This window comes from Metopolophium dirhodum, chromosome 3, assembly GCF_019925205.1.
Source record: "Metopolophium dirhodum isolate CAU chromosome 3, ASM1992520v1, whole genome shotgun sequence".
Taxonomy (NCBI): Eukaryota; Metazoa; Arthropoda; class Insecta; order Hemiptera; family Aphididae; genus Metopolophium; species Metopolophium dirhodum.
Window position 1 is genome coordinate 17,857,806 of NC_083562.1, and position 12,175 is coordinate 17,869,980.

The window sequence follows — 12,175 nt, forward strand, 5'->3', positions numbered from 1 at the left end:
GTGTTGAACCAAAACTTTCCAGACGACCTCAATACTTCCGATATTGCTCATTTTCAATTTGCACCTATTACATCTGTAGATGTAGAAAGAAGTTTCTCAAAGTATAAGAATTTACTTTCGGACAATCGCTGGTCATTTACTATGGAAAATATCAAACATCCACTTATTGTTCAATGTAATAAATTTGATTAGATTTTTTAATTAGGATCATTTTTATATTTTGTTTTAAATATTTTTTTAGGATATTTATGGTTTATATTTAGATAACAATTTTTAACAAGATGTTAAATAAAAGGTGTTTTTCTTAAAAATATAAAATAAATCATTTTTTTGCATTTTTTAGGTAATAAAGTTATTTTATTATATAATTTGACAATTGTTGGGTCATTTTTTGCAGTCATTTTCCATCATTTTTAGATCATTTATTCATATTTTTTTAGGTCATTTTTTAAGGTTCTTTAGGTCATCAACTTCCGAGCCCTATTCATTACCTATACATTCGTATTTTTTTATCAAAATAAATATTGACATTTTTGAAACAAAATAGAAATGTTCTATTATACTACCTATATATTATGACAGTTTAGTTATTATCTTAAGGCTATAATACTATTAACTATTAAGGCTATATTGGCATATTGCCTATATAAATATGTTTGCTCTGATATCTGACTATCTGTACAAATTCCATATAATTGTAATTTGTAACTGATTGATAAGACTTATAAGTTAATTATATAATTTCACTTTATTGTACGAAGTACAAATACAAAATACAAAATATAAATGAAAAATTAATGATGTAGAAAATTATGTAAAAATGGAAATAATGTAAAAAAAATATTAAATTATTATAGTTTATTAGAAATCTTTTGCTTCATATTGGTTGAAAGGTTTTTTATATCTGGTTTATATGATGTTGATTGCAAGGCAATACATGCTGCCGAATCTTCCTCCGTTAATCTGTTCCTAGCCTTTGAATGTGTATGGTTTAATACCGAAAAGAGACTTTCGCAAGCATATGTTGAAGAAAAAATTGTTAACAATGAAATTGCCAATTTTTTGACAGAAGCAAAATTTTCTGGAATATTATTCCATACTTCTAATATTATGTTGTCAACACCGCAATCTGTTTCTTCGTTATGTACTCGATGACGTTCCAATTCTTCGATACGCTCTCGCATATTCACAAATTTGTTTGTCCAAATTGGATTAGTTTGCAAATCGTTTAACTGCATTTCTAAATTTTACTAAATACTATTAAATAAAAACAAAAATGTAAGATAACAATACGTCGTTGTGAAATATGTATTATTAATATAAATATATATGGACAAATGAAAGTTTTTCGAGTGCCATCGAAAATCTCACACGTGCCAAGCCACTTATTTGCTATCCCTGACCTATTCACATACAAAAAAATTCTGAATATTTTTGACGTATAATATACGTTGTCCAATACCTTCTCTACTATCGACGACTTATCTATAAAATATAGTATTAACTATTAATAATTATATATTTATATGTCGTATAGATATTTTCCAATATTTTTACCCCTATCCTTGTGATAAATAATTAGTCTAAGATATTATATTATATATTATTGCACTGCACGAGACAGGCACGGATCGAGAGCAGATATCTAAGGGTGCTCCAACTTTTTTTTATCGTAAAAATACAATTTGGTACAATATACACTTTATTCTTGATTTATATAATGTACCACACTACCACATAACGAAAAATTTTATATTTTAGTAAAATCGCACGTGTGCTTGCAAACCTGTGTGGCTCTATGCCTCTATTATAAAAGCGGCGCGAGTAAAATCATTTTTTTGGAGGACTCGAAAACTCATAAATCATAAGTCATCAGTTGGTAGTTACTACCATAGGCGTGCGTACAGGAGGTGCCTGGGCACCCCCGGACCCTTCACCTAATTATTAATTAAGTGTAAATTAAATTAATGAAATTATTGACGAATTCAAAAATGTTGTTCCTTTTAAACGTCGATTATCATTATAAGATTGTACATCTATATATTGTTATGTTATATTTATTAGAATGAATAATAAAATAAAATAAATATTTTTAGTGCATTTGATATCTTTAAAACATTTGTCTGTATCTATAATTGTTTTCAAAATTATTGTGGGTCCTAATTTTTGGTGTGCACCCTCGGAATCAAAAGTCTGCGCACGCCTATGGTTACTACTAGTATTCATGACGAACAAACGAACCTAATATTGACCTGATTGCAGTGTTTCATAAATTTCAATACTGAATAAAAAATAATTTGAATCAAAAACGAAAAAAATCGCAGAAGTTGATGAAAATAATTAGTACAGGCTTTGTATCATGACTCGTAGTTGGTTAGGTTTGCCTTTATGCCTTTCTGCCGTTTGCCAGTATACTCAGTTGCAGTTGTCGTGTCGAACTTCATATTTTTTCCACCACCACGATAAAAATTCAAAAGGCGAGTGTCGGTAATCACAAGCCGGTATTATAAACTATTGTAATATTATGACTTGTATTTGGAACAAAATTAAAAACAATTTATAATGGATAATATTATAATTATTATTACCGTGGTATCACGAGGACGGTTTTCGATTTCAAGAGCACAATGGGAAACATGGCAATGGCTGGGCGAGTCATCGACGGGTCCGGTGCGGTGTAGATGAACGGCTGCGTGCCTTGCCGCCGATGGGCACGACGTGTGGCCGTCCGGTCGGCCGCCACAACGACCGTCGTCACCGGAAACGGGATGCCATCGTGTTCGGCACACGCCGCGGTTGTACCAGGAACGCATAAGGCGGCGGCGGCGTCGACGGCGTACCGTCAAAGTAACATCATTGCCGCCGCCGACGTTACAAAGCGCGGGCCGTTAACATCAACAATATTGTCTTCGGCCTGTAAAACGTGCCTGTACTGCCACAACAGTTTAATTTGGTTGGGCCGGAAATGTCACCGCGCAACGAATTCATGCGATATTTCGCGTCCGCGTACCAGGGTGATATGCGGCAGGACCACCGGCGGACGACGGACCGGTCACACGCGGGCGGCCGTCTGTCAGAATTTCCACAAAACGAGTCCACCGCGTACCAGGAGCCCACGACGCGCACCAAGACGTCCGACACGTCACGGCCGACCATGGACAATAAAATAATGAATAAGCTACATTATGAATAATAATAAAAAAACACCTATCACTCTAGATAATAATAAGTTATAATAATAAAATATTGTTCTGTTCCACAAAAAATACCGTGGCCCTATATTATGGTATTGAATGTTGGTATAAACCACGAACTAAGAAAATGCTAGGAGCCTAGCCAGCCTAGGCTATCTACATCCATGATATATACAGATTATTTAGTTTTGACTATTGAACATGATAAATAAAATAATTCTACGATGTTTATACTATAAGAAGATAATAATAATCGTAATTAAATATATAAGTATAAGTAATGGTAAATAATAATTAATAATAAGTGGTTGTAAACATAATAGAAGTTGGACGTTTTATCTGAGCAGACGAATAGTTAACTAAAAAGGTCGTGAGACCGTCTCCGTTTTAATCGGGTTGAGGTAGTTGTGCGTGTAAGCTTTAGTATATTGAACCTGTTGAACCGAGCATTGAGGTGTGAACATTTTTGGCTAGAATTTTGATATAATTTTTTTGAATTTTGGATTTTTCCCGATATTTCGGAGTATTAAAGTTATTCATAATAGTTAAATTATTTTCATTTTAGAAAGAAAATAAAATATTATTTTTACTATAGGTATCTGCAGCTACTCATATAATATACATACCTATAGATAATTACTAATTACTCTGCTCCCGTTTTTTTGGTTTGTTTTGTTTTTCGTGTTTCTTTTATTTAAAATAACTTTAATAAAGAATAATTACTTTGCAATAATATTATAAAGTATCTATAATATAATAAATTAATGTTGATCCAACTCAATTCCTACTAAGGTATGTGCTGACTGCTGAGTAATAAAAATAATTATGAATTCCCATAGCTCTACACCCATAAGTTAAAATTTTTGGGGGTGGGGGCTAACATTTTTTATTATCAATGTAAGTGGGGGTGGGGGGCTTCGATCCCACACAACTCAAAAACAAAATATTTTTTGGGGGCGGGCTAATGGGATATTTGGGTGGTTAAGCCTCCTTAGCGCCTCTGCGATTTGCGCCTATAATATAATACAATTTTTTATTTTAATTGCTTTGCTTTACACTCGTGTAATATGAAGTCTAGTACCGATATTATCTAAACATTAACAACCCTGTTGTGCTAATGTCTAGATAAGTCTAATACTCTAATGTACTATTAATTATTATGTTATATTATATGAGCCTCAAGTTGTTTACACGGGCCCGGGCATTACCACAAAACAGTCGGTATATTATGTTTTTTTGCGTAGAAAATTCGATTAGACATTCGTTTACAAAAGAGTTAATTTTTTTTACTGAAAACTAGTTTTGAATTTAAATAAACAGTATAGATCCCATAATACGAATTAAAATTGAATAACATTGACTGTTTATTATTATCACGTATTCACGTGATTAGATTTTGTAATTGAATTGCGTTTCATTAGTTACAAACAATGACTACTGTTTGATTGAACCATAAAACGAAATATCAAGGGATTATAAGTGATTATTTAAGTGTATGCATGATTTGTGTATTAATGATTATCTATGTCAGAAGAGGTTACAAGTTATATGTTGTATAATAATACACTATTAGCCATTAGGTACACTCAATACTCATACACGCATATAATATATGCCAAGAATACGATTTCGACCACTATCAATGTATATTGTAAGGTACTTAGTATTTTAATTCTAATTACCCAATGTTGGAATAAAATTCTAACCAGTTATTGAAATAGAAAATTTATTTTGACCCCCCCCCCCCCCCCCAACCAAAATAAAAAATATTTTTCCGCGACCTTATATTATTGTTCAGTATTTAAAAGGTAATTTTTTTAAAAATTTTTTTTTAGTCTTATGTACCTATATATTTGCCTTTGTGATAATAAATATAGGACATTCTTTTAAAACTTATATTACCTACCTATCTTATCTGTTTCATTAATAATTTAAAAAAATTATCTACGGTATTGTTATTAAACTCCTTGAATTTATAACACAGCGATAACACATTGATACACAGTTAGTTCATAAACGACGACATGACGTCTAGTCGTATCTATACGACGACACCATGAAAGCGGTGCTCGGACAATAATATTATATCTATACAAAACACAAATAATAATAAAATACAATATGAATAGAGTTAAATAAAAAGAGAAACTTTTTTTCCTGAATATCTGTTGTTCATTCTCAAAATAATTTATGTTATAAAAATAATATAAGTTAAACAAAAATATAGAATTTCAATTAGACTATTTCAAACTATCGAAAAAGTGAAAAAATAAAGCTGTTTAAGACGTCGATGAATCCATCATGATGATAACAGTATTTGATGTTTATGAATCATAGTATAAATATATAATATAATAGAAGAAAATATTACCTAAAATGATTATATTACCTAAAATAGGGCTGGTGGTATTTCAAATTTTGATACTGGTATCCGGTATTTGTTTACTACCTATCTGTATCTACGGTATATTACTGGTTGTACGGTATTTTCGGTAATTATCGAAAATACCGTACCTTGGCAATTACCAAAAATACCTTAACCCTTGGCAAATTTATTAGTTTCCAAGTTTTCAAGGGTAGGACAGGGCTATTATATTATGTCATTAGGATTATATAAAAATAATAAAAATTAATATTAATAAATGTAGGTTAGCGGTATTTTCGGTAACAACAGTAATTACCGATTCATGGTATACCGGTATTCTGGAATACAAAAAATACCGGATATCGGTATTTTTTAAAAACTGGTAATTACTGGTACCGAAAATACCGAAAAATATCACCAGCCCTAATCTGAACTGAGAAAAAAAAGCAATACTAAAATTTTTTTTCTATTATGTATGGACGAGAATAAATTTGATAAAGGATTACCTAGGTGTCTAACCGATTAAAATAAGCGTTCGGTGACCATATAATTTATAATAGTCGGACGCGGTACTAAATAATATTAACTAATAAGTATATTATAGTTGTGCCGTGGAGGACATAGACGGACCAAGCAAGGACGCAGTTCACCGTTTTTAAATTCAATTTTGTTTGTATATTTTATGTTTTCAATAGACCATATAATGCGTACGAAGCAACATATTATATAGGAACGGTTGATTATGATCGTTTCGGGACTCGGGAGTATAATAATACAATATGAGTTATTATATTCATATTTCATAATAAGATATAATATATTTTTCAGATATTTTATTTTTGGTTATCTGTTATTATGTATAGATGTAGAGTCATATATTTTATTAATGTTAATAATAATAATTTAAAAAAGGTTGGATAGTGGGTGTCGCTCTGCTGTACACTAGGTTACAAGTGGGTCACTGTAATGGATGGTTATACATTTGAATTCAATGATATAATATCATTGTATATGAAAACGATTCTGAGCGACATAGCGAATTCCAGCATTAAATAATATTGAGAAAATCGACATCTCTAAAGTACCATCTTGATCCAATTTGCTAAAATATAACGTACTAAATTTTGAAATCAAAGCACTCCTTCTGGAATAAATTTTGTATGCAGGATAAAAAAGATGGGTAAGTGGATGTCACTCTGCTGTACAGTAGGTTACAAGTGGGTCACTGTAATGGATGGTGTTAAATTTGAATTCAATGATATAATATCATTGTATAAGAAAAACGATTCTGAGCGAAAATTGTCAGTCAGCCTATGATATTACCAAGTATATTTGATGATATTATTGTGAATAAAGTAATTTATATATTATAACCTATTTACGTGGAGCCTTGTTTTCAATATTCAATCCTTAGCTATAAAAGTTGAACATTAATTTATAAATTTTTAACTATAAAATAATTATTAAATTATAAATTTGATAAATTTTGTCAACATTTGAACTTTAAATGCTTATAAAAAAAAATTGTGCCTATGTATTTTTCAAGTGCTATTAGAACGATATATCAGGAGCCTTATATTAAATTTTCACGCTTTTTTACCCAACAAATAAAATTTTTATTGATATTTAAAGAAAAAAAACTAAAAAAATTAAAAAGTGACAATGTCTGTAAACAGCTCAAAAAGAGTCAAATTATTTTCAAAATTTTATCGTGTATAGAAAATACTAATACAAACATTCAGTGAAATTTTCAAGTACCTACAGTCATACGTTTTTTAATTACAACAAAATAAGAAAATCGTTACATAAGATATCGAGTGAATATCAAATGTTGTAAAAATATGAATTTCAAACGCTCATAAAAATTTAATTTGACTTTCTTGTAGACATTTTTTTTTTGATAAAGGTAGAAAATCTTATGGATAATCTTGTATTACATTTTAAAATCTTAGATTTAAAAAGGAAAATTTTTATGAATTCTCAACTCAAAATAATTTGCTAATTTTTGTGAACTTTCCGTATTTTGCCAAAATTTGAACTTTAAATGCTTATAAATAAAAACTGTGACTAAGGATTTAAAATTTTATTCATCTGCCTTTGAAACAATAACCTAGGAGCCTTCTATTAAATTTTTAAGCGTTTTTAACCAACAAATAAAATTTTATTGATATTTATAGAAAAAAAAACTTATAAAAATGGAAACTGAAAATGTCCGTTAACAGCTCAAAATTAGTCAAAATATTTGGAAAATGTTATGGTTTATATAAAATGCTATTATAAACATTCAGTCAAAATTGCATGTACCTACGGTCATTTGTTTTAGAGTTACACCAAAAACCAAAATCGATTTTCTCAAAAACAGATTTTGCGTAAAAATTCCCGTTTTTCCTTAATTTTTCTTTTGTTTTTCACGTCGCTTTTGAAAACTACTGGGATATTTTTACCTTTGACCCCCCAAAGTACCAACTAGATTCACTTTCCTATCAGAAAAGTTACTATTGAGGAAAGTCCAAGCATTTTTACTGTCTGAAAAGGTGATAACAGACACAAATAAAAAATTAAAAAAATTAAAAAAACAAAAAAAAACACATATCATTGTAAAATCAATACATTCATCGCTTCGCTCAGAATCTAAAATTGAAAACTGAAAATGTTCGTAAACAGTTCACAACACATGAATATTTTTTTTAAATTTTATCATGTGTAGAAAATGCTAAGAATAAACAATAGTTTATGTATGTACGGTAATTTGTTTTAGAGTTACACCAAAAACCAAAATCGATTTTGTATAATATTATTATGCAAACTTATCAGAAAAGTTACTATTGAAGAAAGTCCAAGCATTTTTACTGTCCTAAAAGGTGATGACACAAAAAAAATATATAAATCTAAAATTAATATTTCCTATCATTATTTGAATATGATTTTTTGAATACCTGATATTCAAACAGATGTACCACATCACCTTCACATAAAGTAGGCACTCTTAGAGTTGTCAATTAATTTTGACGATAACAATTTTATTTATTCATGGTTTTTTGCCGATAGCTGAGTCTGCATTCGGTCAAAAAGCCATTATTGTTTTTTAAATTACTATTATCTGTTAAGCCTATTGCCTTACTCATTAAATTAAAGCAAAACTACCTTTTAAGAAAGTACGAAATTATTGATTTGATTTTAATAAAAAGTTTGGTTGATTGTTTTTATTGGTAAAACTATTATTTATTTATTTTTTGTAAAAAATGTACAATATAATTTAGCTTTTATAGTTTTATCTTTTATTTTAAAATTATTTGCCAGAGTATATTTTTAAAAATCATAAAGTTAACAAACCTGTTTGTGAATAAAACTTTTTTTGAACCTACTATAGTTATTTAAATGTTTAGTTTATTATTGAAATAATATATTTTTATCTTACCTAAACAGTTATGAAAAAGTATTAGAAAATCAATAGTTCTACTATGTATATAGCTAATTATTTTGAATTAGTTTTTATGTCATTATAACTTTTTTTAATAGTTATTATTATTTATTAGATCATAACTCATAAACTTTCTAATGATTATTTAGTTCCACCAGTCATACTATTAGATATGAATATTTAAGTATAAATGTTTTAAAATATACCTCGTTTCTGAGAATTCAAGGTTTGTTTATAATAGTATAATCTTACATTTTAGTCATCAGTTTATGCCCAGAAATAAGCCCTAATAGCTAATTAACTACATTATTGGCTCATCTGAATATTGTATTTCACTATGGCCCAAGGAGTCTATGAGCTATGTACCTAAGTGGCTAAAATGTTAAACCTCCAAACGTCACGATTTATACTTTATTATTACATACGCATATTTATAAAAATATTATATTGTTTTGATTTATTATAAAAAACAGTATAATAAACATATTATAACTAAGAAAATCTTAATGTAATAATTTAAAGTATGTAACAGTACATAATATAGATGGCTATATAAAAAAGTATTGAAAATACAATATTTAAGATTGATCCTCAAGATAATAAAGACATACAAATACACAACAATATAGAATAATTAAAAACCTATTAAAATTAAAAATATTATATAATAGTAAGTTTTTTTTTCAAAATTAGTACATTTCATCAATCATACGGTTGTTCATAAGTTGTTCATACTATATGAACTAAAAAATAGGTATCGAAAACATATTGACACAACATTTTTAATAAGCATTTAAAGTTAGAATTTTGGTGAAATTCGTCAAAATCAAGAAAATCACGAAAATTTTCTAACTATTTTTCAGTTAAAAGTTCATAAAATTTAAATTTTGCTCATAAGTTGTTATGACTGGAATTTAAAAATAATGTTGAGCTTAATTCCTCAAATATTTCTTATGAGCGTCTGAAGTTTTTATTTTGACGAAATTTGATATATTCAAGCGTAAAATAAGAATTTTTAATTTAACGAATAGTATTTGTGGGTACTTGAAACTTTTAACGTATATTATATTATATACACAATGATATTTTCAAATGCAATGGTTATATGGCAAAATGTAATTCAATCTATCATATTCTTATTTAATAGCAATATTATAAATATATCATAAAATATACGTCTTAGTTATATGGGCTGACTTCTATCAAAATGGTTTTTTGTATGCAATGGTTTATTATTGAATTCAAATTCAACACATACATCAGAGTGACTTATTCAATGACGAGGCATACTCAATACCTACTGTACAGCAGAGTGGATTTAGTTTATATTATTATAATCTATTATTACCAACTTTTCCACTATTTAGTTTATGATATTCACAATATAATAAATTATGTAAATATATTAGTTATTTTAATATATTAGTTTATTGTTTACAATTTTAATAACATGTAAATTTCTAGACTTAAATGTTTTAATATTTATCTCAACGTTTTTAATAGAAAACCAACCCAAAAACTTTTAATTATTTAACTCACACAATATTTTATAGGTACAAATTGGTTTATATATTTTCAAGTAAATATCACCAAACATTGGATGAACATAAAAACAATTTCCGGATTTCTACTGAATGACGAACACATTAAAAATGATTTGTTTTTCTCCGTAGTATGAAATATATGATTTTCACAATCACCGTTATACTGCATTTTACTGCACAACAATATATATATATAAGTACTGAAACCTATAGGTTTATGTATAGGATTGTGATTATGATTAAAAAATTATTATTTTATTTTATTCTCAGTTTCATAGTATACGGTTATTATATAGAACCGTGGAATGTATACAAGTGTAAGGGTTAATATTTAATATTTTCCACTGTAAAAATATTGACACCAAACAAATTGAAGATCATTTATAATGATTATTTATTTCAAACAATAAATCGAAAAATTGAAGGTATATTAAAATTAATATAATATGTTATGGTAGATAATTTAAAGTCTATGATTTTTTTTCATCAATCTAATAACTAGTTTACGGTCAAATTAATTAATTTTAAATGAACCCATGTTACAGAAAATTTTGCGTCATATTTTAAGACACAATGCAAACCAATTTTTTCCAAAAAAATGTTTTAATATACATACGATTCACTATTCATACAAAATAAACAATGTACCTATATAAGTCAAAAGTAATAAGTAACATATAATATAAATTTTGTAAATCATAACCACGTGTAGATTATAAAATTAACCTATTTTAAAAGATTCTATTGGGTAGGTAAAATGTATTACAATTTTTTCTTTTAATCTAGCTAATATATTTTTAAATATTAATTAATATTATAATATTAAGAATAATATAGTTTCTTTTTTTTACGATATTAAACTCTAAACTAAATACTAAAGTATGTAATTTTTGAATCCGATAACTAGGAAATCTTAATTATTTTGAATATCTAGGTTTGGATCATCAATGGATATAAATATAGATTGAGACAATTAATGAGGCAGGGAATAAAAAAGTATCCGTCGGTAACCACAGACATTTACCAAGTAAATTATGACTGCTGGCTGCAGCAGACGAGGTACAGCAGATAACAATACGAATGTTTGTAAAATGTATATTATAGTACTGATTAGGTATCGTTTATCTAAGATTTTACTATGGGTAGAAATTTAAACGTAGAAAAAAATTATAGTTGGTAGTGTTGGTACTGGCAGAATGATTTTACTCGTAATAATTAATAGTTATGTATTATAGCTAACTATAGTAAGTTATTCCTATTAAGACATTAATAATATATCTTAATGTTCATGAAACTAAATTGAATTCCATGCATCGTATACTATAAAATATATACGTATTTTTAATGTATTGAGTAAAAAATATGATACCTATATTAATATATTATATAAATTATTTTAAATGTACCTATTCTAAATATATGAATGTAGTATCAAACCAGGAGATCTGAAAAATATGTTAATTATAGTCAATAGTTTAAGTAGAACTATAGTATTTTATTTGGTTTGTTTATTAATATAGGTGGGTACACGTATAAGCATACCTATAATATTTTATAATTCATCATATTTTTTCGATAGTTATACTCTTTTTATCGGTTGAACCAACATCATTCAACGAAGGTAGACAATAGATATTTTTCTTTCTTTTTT